The following is a 13,503-nucleotide window of genomic DNA, read 5'->3' as shown; positions in this document are numbered from 1 at the left end:
CTGAAGACCTTCACATGCCTTTTTCACTAATGGTCGCACCAGGATTTGAAGCCAGGACTGTAGGGAACAAATTAAGTATACTAAGCCATCCAAAATGCAAGCTTTATTTAGGTGAGCTTGAGTTTTCCAGCTTTATCACTGCCTGAGCCTCTTAGACATCTAGTTATCCAGAGACAAAGATGGCAAGACAGTGAGGTCATCAATTTACTAAGCCTTATGTCTGCTCACGTTTCAGATTAGACACAACACCAATGGCATTAGAATAAGTACTGTGCAGTAGACTTCAGCAGAGATGTAAAGCAAAGGCTGCTTCGCCCATCTTCGCTCCTCTCTCTGCAAGGCTACTCTAAAGCCAGATCTTACAAACAGATATGCAGGTGCACAGCGTGTACTGCCACTATTCACTGTTACCATCTAGTGCTGGAAACAGAGCACAAGGGAAAGCACAATATACAGATGAGATGAACTAAGGGATTTAACCAGTATTTTTAGTATTGCATGCATGCCCAGATAACACCTTTAAACTCAGTGTCATAGCTCCCACAGCACTCAGCAAAATCCTCTCCAACCCTACTCATTCCAAAGGAGAGTTATCTGGAGGCACAAGTAATTTTCTGTTCTAGAACCTTTCCTAAACGAAGCTCTCTGGCCCTTGCAACACCTACCTGAACTGGGAAGGCCCACAGGAATTTGGTATAATACAGTGTGCTGCTAATATTCTAACAAATACTCATCTGACTCACTTATTCCTGCAGGTTAGCCTTCAGGGACATTCCGTCTTGGCGCAGTACTTGAGGCTCAATCAATTACAGAAAGTTATCTCTATTAGAGGCCACAGAGGGGCATGCTTTAGAGACACAAATCTCTTAGGATGAAAACCATTTGTTCTACATTTAGGCAGCATCACACAACAAAATTCTTGTGTACAACTGGGTAATACAGTAATATAATTCAATAGAGTAACTGTCACTACAACTAGACTCCTCTCTGTACAATTAGAATATTAAGGTGGATTTTTCTCCATAGAATTTGGAGGACTGCAGTATTGATGGATGCCCATTCTTTTAGTCATGAGAGGGTTGAGCAGGAAAGAATTGAAACAAGGAACCTATGTCTTTATTCTTTTAAGCAATGGCAAAGAATATCCATAAAGAGATGGCAACACTATTACATGAAATATGTAACTTGATTCATTCAGTTGCTAGACATGTGATCATTAGGGTCTTGGCAATTAATCTATTGTTAGTCCACAGTATCATTCCAGGTGGATTTTTAACTGCAAAACTATTACAAGTCGGAGGACAAAGGCACATGGTGCACAACACAGAATGTTGTGGGTTGGCAGCATCTGCTGATACGTCTGACAACCATTAACTGAGAAAAGTTTGGAACACTATCTCAAACCAATTCTAAGATGAAGAGTGCACCAAATGTGATTAAATAAATCGGTCTGTTGTCTATGATCCTCAAGAAAAATAATTTAAACTCAGTCTATTGAATTGGAGACCTTTTTCAGAGATAAGAAATAGAGATAGCAATTTGCTTTTGTCATGAGATAACTCAATGGCAGGATGAAAAAGAAAGTTTGTGCCTCCTGCCCTTTCCATTTGATTATTTACCTCTAACAGTATAAAGAAGGGAGGTGTCAGGGGGAAAAAAAATCACAGAAGAACAACTTCACCATAAAATAAAACACATGAAAATATCTAGACAGAGTTCAGCAAAAAGAGGCTATAAAGCTGTGTTTGCATGGTTAGATTCTGGGAACTGGGGGACTGCAGGGGTGGATCCTCTGAGAACTTCCAGAATCTTCTCCCATGTTCAGTAGAGCCAATGCCAGTCAGCTCCAAGACAAACCTGCTGCTGGCCAAGGCTGAGCCCACAAGTGATGGTAGTAACACCTCTGTGATAACCAATTTATGAAGAAAAAAATGTTTCTGCACAGAATTAATTGCAGTCAGAAAAGAGAGGAGTGAGACTATATGACAGTAGCAACTCTGCAGAGCACCAAAGTCAGTGGGGAAGGAGGGGCAGAAGGTGCTCTGAGCACCAGAGCTGAGATCCCCCTGCAGCCCACAGTGAAGACCATGGTGAGGCAGGATTCGCCCCTGCAGTCCATGGAAATCCATGGGGGTGCAGAGATCCACCTGCAGCCTGTGGAGGGGACCCACGCTGGAGCAGGTGAACTCCCAAAGAAGGCTGTGACCACTTGGGAAACCTGTGCTGGAACATGCTTCTGGCATGACTTGTGATCTTGTGGGGGGGCCACATCCTGCGGAAAGGGATCTATGCTGGAGCAGTTTGTGAAGAACTGTGGCCTGTGGGAAGGACTTACATTGGAAAAGGTCGTGAAGAACTGTCTCCTGTGGAAGGGAGCCCACACTAGAGCAAGGGAAGGACTCCTCTCCCTGAGGATGGAGCAGCAACAGAAATGCGGGATGAACTGACTGTAACCCCCATTCCCCTTCTTCCTGCACCGCTGATAGCAGGAGGAGGTAGAGAATAAGGAATAAAGCTAAGGCTGTGAAGGAAGGAGGGCTGCGGGGAGGTGCTTTTAGGATTTTTTTAATTTCTCTTTATCATACTCTGATTTTGATTGGTAATAAATTCAACCGCCTTCCCGAAGTCAAGTCTCTTGCCCATGACAGTACTTGGTGAGTGATCTCTCCCTGCCCTTGTCTCAACTCATGGACCACTTGTTATCTTTTCTTTCCCTGTCCATCTGAGGAGAGCAGAGGCAGAGCAGCTTTGGTGGATACCTGGCATCCAGCCAGGGTCAAACCACCAGAAGCAAGACAGGAAAGACTTCAATGGAAATAGAGAGAAGAGGTATAAACTGTTTAACATATAGAGAAACAAAAATTACAGAGAAGAACAACCAAATCTGAAATGACATACAAATCAGTTTACAAACAGAATCCTTTTTCTAGCACAATTACAGTGACAGAATAATCACTGGAGAGCTTTAAGAAATCATTCACTGAGCTCTTACATGGGATAATCTAGCAAAGGGACCCAGGAGACCTTAAAGATCTTAAAGAACAAACTCCTCAAAGCACAAGAACAGTTCAATTCAATTTGTGGGAAACCAAGTGGGTGTGGAAGGAAGCAGGCAGCTGAATGGGAAACTCCTGACAGCACTCAAACACAAAAGGATGCGAATGAAAGGTGAAAGTGGGGGTGTGCTTCTCAGGAAGAATACTGAAACTCTGCCTCAGCATGTCAGGATGAAAATTAGAAAAGCTTGAAATGGCATGAAAATTCATAAAATGTGAAAGGCATCAAGAAGGACTTCTTAATGCACCCTGCCAGCAAAAGCATGACTAAGAAATCTGTGGGCCCAAAGCTGACTGGAATAAGAAACCAGTGGTAAAAAGAAAATATTCAGGTTGCCTATGGATGGCATTAGATAGTTTTTGCAACACTTTGGTAAGACACCACTTCACCCAACAAACCTCCTGCATTATGCCACTTACTTTGAATATTCATCCTGCAGAGATCCATCAGTCTTTTCACGGTGTCCTTCAAAATGCAGGGCACCAAAATCCCATGTTTAGCTTCATTCCCTTTCCACAATAACAAACTACAGTTTCCTTTGAAAACTGCAATGGACACTTCATTGTTGGACCAGTGTATCTCCCTATCTATACCAGATGAATGATGGGAAGTTTTGGGACAGAAAAAGCTACATTGAGAATTAGGCTGTTTTATTTAAACAGATGGAAGATGCACACACAACACCACCAAAGCAAAGGATGCAGTTTGAATTATTGTTATAATTCTTTGCCACATGCCTACAGAAAGCTTGACAACAGCTAAGCTGTCAACATGCTATCATACCACCCATCCTGCTGACCAATCTTTGGGTTTTCTGTACTCCCCCAGTTATCTGTGTCCATCTGTTGTCTCCTGTCTCATCCTTAGCTTACTAGCTCTTTGGGGCAGGGAACATTTTTTGCCCTGTGTTTGAACAAGCATTGTGTAGGTGCTACCACAATAGGCAGGAATAAAAATAACAACAATAATTAGGTTATATCTTAGTATCTCCTTGGGTTGGAATGTTTCCCTCCTGACTTCACAGCAGTGTTCATAAACAATTATAACTTGGTGCAATATGGGGCCTCATAAACAAATAATTACATCCCAACCTACCTTCAACCATTTCACCAGTCATCCCTCGAGGGCTGATCTGCTGAGCTCTCCATATGCTCCAAATGGTGAGTGTGTGTGAACTCAGTTTCAGCAGAAGATACCATCCTTGCAGTGCAGCAGGACTAACACCCTGCATACAACCCATAGATTTTCTTTGGACAGAACAAGCTTCCTACACACAAACTGTTGCCTCCTACTTTGGTGTGTCAAGCCTGACTCATTCCTAGAGCCAAGAAGAAGAGTATAGTATCTTCATCCACTACTCCCTCTGAAGAATGGCAAAAGGCTGCAGTTATAAGTTTATGTAAGGTGGTGGAAAACAGTTACATTATAAACTGTGCACACAGATTGTGGCCAAGCACAGCACTGTACAACTTCAACAAGCATATACTCCCAGGTGTTCTTTGAAACTAAAGGGGAAATCTTCCTTCCTTGAGGCTCGCTAGGGAATCTGGCTCACTGCACTGGAGACACTCAAATTCACTCCCAGGCCCAACTGCATCCAGACAGGCTGGTAATGTAAATCTAAGATTCAGGAAAAGATAGCAGTAACATGCCACATAGTATGTCTTGGACTGCTTGCTAGTAGCTGAAAGGTTCTGCTGAACTCTCAGAGAAGAAAAGCCCCATTCACCAAGAAACACCCTCCTCTCTTAAAGGGCCATGAGCCCCTCTCACAAGTACCAAAGCATATGTCTACTGAATCAAGCATTAGGCTCTCTCTTCTCAAATCCACTGGGTGCAAAGACACCTCCTGCAATGCCTCATCCACACAACTCTGCTTGAGGACACTGGAAGAAATATGTTGCAGTGAGGAAAATCCTTTGCCCTTGTCTATTTCTTTTGATAGAAGAGCACAGAAAAATTATCTTGTAACTTTAACACACCATAAAAATCTGTGGTGGTTTTTGACAGGTGAAGCAGAAGTGTAAGCCTTTTTTTCCATCCCCAAATAATTTCACCAAATCTTCCCAGTGTAAATTAATCAGTAACCAGGATAAAAGTCTCCAATAACTTCCAATTCCTAGTTATGAAGATGCAGGAAGTTGGCCCAGCCTTCTGCTTGTTTATCTGCGAAATAGAAAGGCATACAATGCTGGATGCTAATGTAACACCACTGAACACGCAAGCTCCCTCAGGTCTTTTTGGGATGTGCACTGTAAAACTGGATTATGCCAGGGGCATGGAAGGTGCTGTAGGGCAATTTGCAGAGGGAATGATTCACCCTGGCTCTGCTTCCCCATGTTCCCACCACAACGGCCAGCGAGGGGACAAGCCTGCCTCTCAGGCACTGCAAGAGCTGTTGGGACCAGACATCAGGAGTTCAGGCAGCCCATTCCCTTCTGAACCTGTCAAAACTATATTAAAACAACCTAGATAAAATTATGTGTCTCCTGTCTCATCTGCTCTTCAAACTTCCTGTGATGAGGGCACTACAGCCTCCCTCAGGACACTGTTTTCCTGCTTAACTTTCCAAATACTCATAAAGCTTTTCCTAGCACTTACCTCCACATCTTCCTTGCTACAAATTAAGCTGATTACTTACTTGTCCTATCCCCAGTGGACACAGAGAACAATTAATCACTGTCTTCTTAAAACAAGCTTTTAAATATTGGACGGCTTTTCCCTCGTCAATCTTCTCTCCAGTCTAAACCAACCCAAGCAATCCTCTCCTTGCAGACGGCGTTTGCCACTCTGGCTGCTCTCTCCTCATCTCCTTCCACTGCTTCTGGTTTTCCTGCTCTCCTGGATGGAATGCTCTGCTATAGCTTCAGCAGTGGCTGCTAGCGTAGAAAAACTACTGCCTGTGTGCTACACGTGACACTCCTGTTAAATATACCCTAAAATGGGATTTGCTTTTTTGCAACATCACCACACCGTTGACTCATATTCAGACTCTGACTCACAGTAGTGCCTCCCAGATCCTTTTCTGCAGTTCTCTTGCCTGGCTTGTTATCTCCCATTTTACGTACAGGCATTTGAGTAGATCTTTCCAAGTACAGTACTTTTCATTTGTCTTTAATAAATTGCTTCTTATCAAATTTAGACCATTTTCTAGTTTAATTGGTAAATTATCTATGTTGTGCCAAGAAAGCCGATCAACTTCCAACCTCATTGGAAACAAAGAGAGCATGAAAGGAAGAACTGCTGTGTTCAAACTTCTTAAAAAGAGTTACTGTCTTATCAGAAGCTTAGCAATTCACTACTCCCTTTTCACTCTGCATTCTACCTGATTCTAGCAGGTTGACCCTGGCTGGATGACAGGTACTCACCAAAGCTGTTCTACCACTCCCCTCTGCAACTGGACAGGGAGAGAAAATATAAAGAAAGGCTCATGAGTTGAGGTAAGAGATCACTCATCAATTATTGTCATAGGCAAAACACACTCGACTTCAGGAAATTACTTTATTAACAATCAAAATCAAAGCAGGATAATGAGAAGTGAAACCTAAAAACACCTTCCCCACATCCCTCCCTCTTTCCTGAGCTTAACTTTATTCCCAATTCTTTACCTTCTGCCCACCAGCAGTGCAGGGAAATGGGGAATGGAGATTATGAGCAGATCATCACATGTTGTTTCTGCTGCTGCTCCCTCCTCAAAGAGAAGGGTCCTTTTCCTGCTCTAGTCTGGGGTCCTTTCCATAGGAAACAGTCTTCCATGAAGTCCTCCAGCATGATTTCTTCTCACAGGTTACAGTTCTTCACGAACTGCTCCACAACAGATCCCTCTCCATGGGGTTTAGTCCTTCAAGAACAGGCTGCTTCAGCGTGGGCTCCCATGGGATCACAATTCCTGTCAGCAAACTTGCTCCAGTGTGGGCTCCTCTCTCCGTGGATGTGCAGGTCCCTGCCAGGAGCCTGTCCCAGCATGGGTTTTCCAAGGCATCACAACCTTCCCCCTGCTCGAGTGTAGGGTTCCCTCCATGAGCTGCAGGTGGGTCTCTGCACCCCAGTGCATTTCCATGGCCACAGGAGCACATCCTGCCTCACCATGATCTTCACTGTGGGCTGCAGGGGGATCTCAGCTCCAGCACCCAGAGCCCCTCCTGCCCTGCTCTCATCTTGGTGTCTGCAGAGTTGCTATTGTCACATATTCTCCTTCCATTCCTTTCTGGCCACAATTGCTTCTGTGCAAAATTTTCTATGCTTCTCAAGTACGATATCACAGAGGTGTTACTATCATTCCTTGGTTTGGCCCTAGCCAGCAGAACATCCACCTGGGAGCCAGCTGGCATTGCTTCTGCTGGACATAGAGGAAGTTTCTGGCAGCTTCTCATAGAAGCCACCCTGCAGCTCCCCAGCTACCAAAACCTGGCCATGCAAGCCCAATGCACTGATACACAGTGGTCTTTGTATATTAACAGTAGCTCCTTCTAGCCTCATAAAATACATTCACTCAATGAAATTACAATCTGCTGCCAAAAAGGTACAGCAACATCCTAGGCACCACATCACTCTACGACCCAAGCTAGTACCAAACAGAGCTGCTAGCAACTAATTAGCCCATATCAACCAACAAGGAAGAGAAGGGGCATATTTAAAAGCTAATTATTTGAACTACATCTTTAAGACCTGGCTCAACAAAATTATGAATTTTGGTCCACTGGTATTAGATAGACCCTTAATATGTATTTGATTAATCACCTATATGAAATTACATCAAGGATCAATGTTTCTTTGTATTTTCTCCATAAAGTCCTTAGCATTTGATTCCCAGATATGCAGCATGTATTTTTAATGCACATACCTGAAATTATATTATAGCATACCCTCTTTGACAATGCTGCTTGAGCTGACCAGACAAAACTGGCAGATTTTAATACCAGGATATCAATGAATTAACAGGCATTCTAAGTCCCTCAAGAAGGCTGGCCTTAGTCTCCCCACAGGACTTCTGCACTCTCTTTATCCCCCTTCAAAAAGTCAAAGTAATCAATAATTTAAAATTTCTTTTCTTTATGGTCTACAAAAAAAATGCAGTGTGTAACCGGCCATCATAAGAGAACAATAAATTACCAGAATTTCTCTCACCCTGAAATTAAAAAGGATGTTAACTGAATGTGTACAGAGGAGGATTACAAAGCTGCTGAAATACTAGGACACATGTCCTCTGAGGAGGGGCTAAGCACTCTGGGTTTATTTCCTTAGGAAAAAAAGGGGATTGAGAGGCAAGCCCACTGCTATCTACAGCTTCCTGAGGAGGGGAACTGGAGGGAGGTGCTGAGCTCTTTTTCTTGGTATTCAGTGACAGGACATGAAGGAATGATTTAAAGATGTGGCAGGTGAGGTTCAGACCAGATATTAGGCAACACTTCTTTACAGAGAGAGTGACCAAATACTGGACCAGGATTCCTACAGGGGTGGTCAATGCCCTACGACTCTCAGTGACACTTGCACAATGCCCTTAAAAAATATCCCTTAATGTTTGGTCTGCCCTGAAGTGTTGGACTAGTTTGAACTGGAACTATTCTATTCTATTCTACTATCAGATATATGAAGCTTTCCTTTCATGGAACTCAGTGTTTACAAATCATAATTTTGAATTTTCGGTGAATGGCAAAAGTGATGACTGTTATGAAAAACTGGTTAAACACACTCTGGGAAAGAACTCCAGACTTCTGCTTTTTAAGTTAATACTTAAAGACCATCCTGTCTGCTCTGCTGACACTCAATACCAGTGTAATGAAGTTCATGGGTCATGGATCAGTACATGCTGAGGAACACCTAGCTGAAATGCCTTACAGAAAAGGACCTGAGCTCCTGCTGGACACCACACTGAGTATCAGCCAACAACATGCCCTTGCACAAAAGGCAGCTAATGGTACTGTAATGGGCTGCATTACAAATGTTGTCAGCAGGCTGAGGAAGGGGATCCTTCCCTCTACTCAGCACTGGTGAGGCCAAACATGGAGCACTGTGTGCAGCTCTGGACTCCCCAGCACAAGAGAGAGGCAGACATAATGGGGGGGATCCAACAGAGGCCATGAAGAAGATTTTAAGTGTCTCTCATATTAGGAAAGGCTGGGAATGCTAAGATTGTTTAGTCTGGAGGAGAAAATACTCTAAAGGGTCTGTGGGGTGGGCACTGTCCAATGTACATAATTACCTGAAGACAGGGTGTAAAGGTAACACAGCCAGGCTTTTTTCAGCGCAGCCCAGTGACAGGACCAGAGGCAAATGAGCACAAACTGAAACACAGAAGGTCCTGCCTGAACATCAGGAAACACTTTTTCACTGGGAGAGTAACTGACCTCTGGCACAGGTTGGCCAGGGAAGTTGTAGAGTCTTCCTCCTTGAAGATATTCAAAAGCCATCTAGACATGGTCATCATTTCTGGGTGGCCCTGCTTGAGCAAGGGGTTGGATCAGATGACCTTGAGAGTCCCTTCCAAATTTAACCATTCTATGATTTTCACCAGACATCAGCAGGTCAAAAATCTTCCTAGAAAAATAGTTGATCTGTGGCCTAATCTATTATTTTTCAAATGTCTCCTGATGCTATAGCAGATCCTTCTGTACTTTGATAACTGCAGATGGTGCAGAAAGGAATTTAACAGCTAGGGTTCCTTCTCAGGACAATGCTGCTATTTCACTTACTGCATGAACTGATTGAGATCTTTGTGAGATCACTTTAATTCAGACTTATGCAATGCTCAGAAAGGTCAGACAGGTTATTCCCTCCTTTCCATTACTTCCCAGAACTAGTGAAGACAGAAAGCACAGTGGTCAAAAAAACTCAAATGAAACTGTTTAATACTGCTAAGAATATATTGCTCACATCAGCAGAGAAGTTTATTCCAGATAAGATCTCAGACTAAAGCAAGGACTCTTATCTTCTCTATGCATCCCCAACACCTGGGAGCACAAAGGGAGGGCAGCACAGCCTTCCATTGACTCTTCCAGTCTAATGAACAGAAGAGCATTCAACCAAGCAAGGGAAGATATATCATAATCTTTTCTCACTTTCTAATGTTCCAAGGACCAGAAGAGAAAGTATCAAAAAGTGCACATCACAACCTTATATGTGTGTTGAGTGACTGACACCCACATGTAGCAAATGAAGGTCAGTTAGATATTTGTGGGTAACAAGAGCATGTGGCTTAACTTGCACCACAACTTGATTCACTTATATGTACAACAGTAACTATAAGAGTAGAAAATTAGAAGAATATCAAACTGAACCAAAAACCTCTCTAGTGCCTTGAAAAGAATCTCTCTTCCATTTTGCTTTTTAATAAAAATGAAGTATTTTGTAAGAAATACTGTTGTTTATCTGGTAATTCCCTAACTCATATCAGTTGAAAACTGTGCAGTTACAGAAGGAAGAAGATTCACACTTAAGATGAAAGAAGAACCCTAAGCTTAAGGTGCACAGATTTTTCTACAGCCCTTGCCTTGCGTCCCTCCATGACTAGTCATGAAGACAGGACAGAAGGTCCTTCCACACATCCCTCACCAGATCCCATTCCTCCACAGTCCATTTAGTTTCTGCAGTTCAAGCAGATTCCTTTTCCCCCTGAAATCAATGTTTAATTAACACATTATTGGGAAAAAAAAAAGGGATGCAAGAGCAGACTGAAACAAAGCCAGCACTACCCTGCTCTGCAGATGCAGCCAGTCCCATTAGACAATTACCCCAATGGAAAAGTTATTCCTCTCCTCATCCTCCTTCAGCTGCCAGCAAACATCATCCTCTTGCTTAGTTACCTTTCTTTCCATCCCCAAAGGACTCTTTCCTTTCTTAGGAATGGTCCACAACAGCAGAAAAGACTAAGTAGAGGGAGAAGGGGAGCGAGTGCTCTCTGTGTAGCCTCACAGTATGACTGAGGCCTCATCCTTAATCCTGCCATCCCCACAGGAGCAGCACACTGATTCCCGATGACCACCCCATCGCCACAGCAAGCAGAGCAGAAACAGGACAGTGTGCTGTGCCATGAGCAGGGGATTCTCAGAGGGTCAAACTCACAAGCTGATCCTGGAGCTGTATGCAACCAAAGGCAGCGGAGGTGGTACCGGCAGCTTCAAAAAGTTTACATCATACCTCCCCCTATCCTCATCAATTATTATTCTATCCCATTCCTTGGCTCTCATACCGCTGCTGGGAGGTACTTGGATGCAGGGGATGCTGCAGCACTGTCAAGGGCATTATAAGGCAGGCCCAGGGCTTGAGCACCCTCCCTGCTACACACACAGGCACCCACACTACAGGGCAGGTGCAGCCAGCAAAGGACAGCAGAGTCCATGAACTCCTGGGCTGAGCTGCCCTAGTTATGAAGGGAGACATCAGGATCTTTGAAGGAGTTTACCATCCCAGCACTGTCATTCCCAGGATCCAAAGCTACTAGTGTTAATTAGTTCCCATGATGTGATGGATGACAAGCGGCAGGACTAGGAATGACACAAGCAGATTGTGTTTGAAATGAGCCGTCCCTCACCATCAAGGGCAGAGGAAAGGAATTTGGAAAGGACGGGAGCTCAGCACACCAGTGAGAAACGACGGATACGCTGACAGCCCCAAAATCCCCGATATACCCTTCCCACCACCCCAGCTCGGTCCTTCTGCCAGCAGACAAAAAACAGGCAGGGGAGTATGCCTGGGAGAGAACTCAGGCACATGGCTGTGAGAAATAAGAAAGCTCTGAGACAAGGGGAAGCAAAGCAGATGAAGGGCTAATCCACCCTGTTGCAAGAGACCATATTTCAGAAAGAGCTGAACTTCTGACAGCTTTAAGTGAACCTCTACCACACTCTGAAAAGCCACATAGTGATACTCACAGCAGCCCAGAGTCCAAAGAGGCTGAAGGCTTTAGCCCAGACTGAGCACTTTGCCAAGCTGGCTGTGCGGTGCACAGTTCACAAGAGCTGTCCACGGTGCTCAGAGAGCACTGCTTTCTGTGAACGGCAACAAGAGAAATTGTTTCCACCTTCCCTTAAGGGAGAACGCAGGATCTTCCAACATCACTAGTGTATTGCCAGTAGGAGTCCTATTGCTCAACTTTTCAAGAACATCACTACAGAAACACTGCATTTTATCCCTACTAGACTTCAGTAAAACCATACTCAAGTTAGCCCAACCAAAAGTCATGTTTTTTCCATTTAAAAAAAAATTCACAAAAGGGTATAAACAGAGCACTAAAAGGGCCATCCATTGCCCACAACAAGTTGAAAGGCAGAACAAATTTCCCATGCCATCTTTCTATGAAAGTGTCTTCATCTGGCTGTTTGGATGGCAGTGAGAAATCAAAATACCACTTCTGATTCTCAGAGTCCTTTACACATGCATTGCCATTATCTATGCCCAAGTGAGGAGAAACAAAAGAAAAAGCAAACAACCTGAACCAAGATTATGTAGTGTACTGGTTTTAAGAAGATACCTCTTGTATCTTGATTTCAAAAATTAAAAGTATCTTCCCCATCATTTACGGTATGAATTACAAACCAGCTCTGCTAGACTGACAGATTGCTATTATTATAGAAGAGGGGGATGAGGGAGAGATGAGAGCTGATAGAAACTTCCAAAGCTTAACCAAAATTTGGGTAATTTCTGGCTCCAGCTTCAGCAATTGTCCAAAAATAAAGCCTGTCTTCTCTTCATGCTGGTGGGGGGCAGGGGCAGATAAAGCTGGATGCATTTTGTTTTTAAATTAAGCACCATGTCTCCTGCATCATCATCAAAGGTCATGTCTTATCCTGGCTTTTGGTCATCATAAAACTTCTCACTCCTTCAGTTTGTTCTTGGACAGATCATTGTGTGTCCCCATCATTGATACAGCCTATCACAGCTCAGCCAGTATCCTGACATCCACCTGCACATGCCCACAGCACAGAGCTAAAGGAGAGGGCAAAGGAAAACAGACTGGGGGGGGGGGGGAAGACACTCTGCTTCTCAAGAAAAATACTCTAAAAAGCCCTGGAAGAGGCTGCAGAAAAAGAATTTCAGTAGATCCACCAAAATACCACTGCTGATACAAGAAAAAGGGAACTAAACTCTACCTTCCCAGGAATAATCCAGACAGGAGCCCAACCATCTTGCACAGCCTGAAGGTGTCCTCTAGGTTGAGGGTTTAAATCCAATCCTAACACACACACACAAAAAAAAAAAAAAAAAAAAAAAAAAAAAAAAAAGTTGCCTGTACCTGACGGCTTGGCAACTTGCTTAGAAAGGGAAGAAAGTAAGGTAGTAAGGTACAGAGGAGGTGTAATAATTTCGGTTTTGCACAGGGACTTAAATTCCACCATCACTGCTTCCACAAATTACCCCTGGCACCATCTCTCCTTCTCTGACTGCTTTGCAGGAACTGAGTTCTCCTCTTAATTCAAGGATGCAAACCATTCAGGATTGGGGTAAATT

General features: G+C 43.7%; 1 protein-coding gene across 20 annotated transcripts in view; it reads right to left on the bottom strand.

The window, feature by feature from the left end:
• The window catches only part of NRXN3 (neurexin 3), a 961,434-nt gene that overhangs the window by 942,689 nt on the left and 5,242 nt on the right, over nucleotides 1-13,503 (bottom strand). The window contains exon 1 of one of the 20 annotated variants that reach the window (XM_038137598.1): nucleotides 5,699-7,117. The exons of the other annotated variants lie outside the window; for them this stretch is intronic. The gene's annotated coding sequence lies outside the window, so the exon portion shown is untranslated. Of the gene's footprint in view, nucleotides 1-5,698; nucleotides 7,118-13,503 lie in introns of those variants that run through there. 20 annotated transcript variants of the gene reach the window in all.

Source organism: Motacilla alba, chromosome 5 (assembly GCF_015832195.1).
Source record: "Motacilla alba alba isolate MOTALB_02 chromosome 5, Motacilla_alba_V1.0_pri, whole genome shotgun sequence".
NCBI lineage: Eukaryota > Metazoa > Chordata > Aves > Passeriformes > Motacillidae > Motacilla > Motacilla alba.
This window is presented reverse-complemented; position numbering and strand designations above follow the sequence as displayed.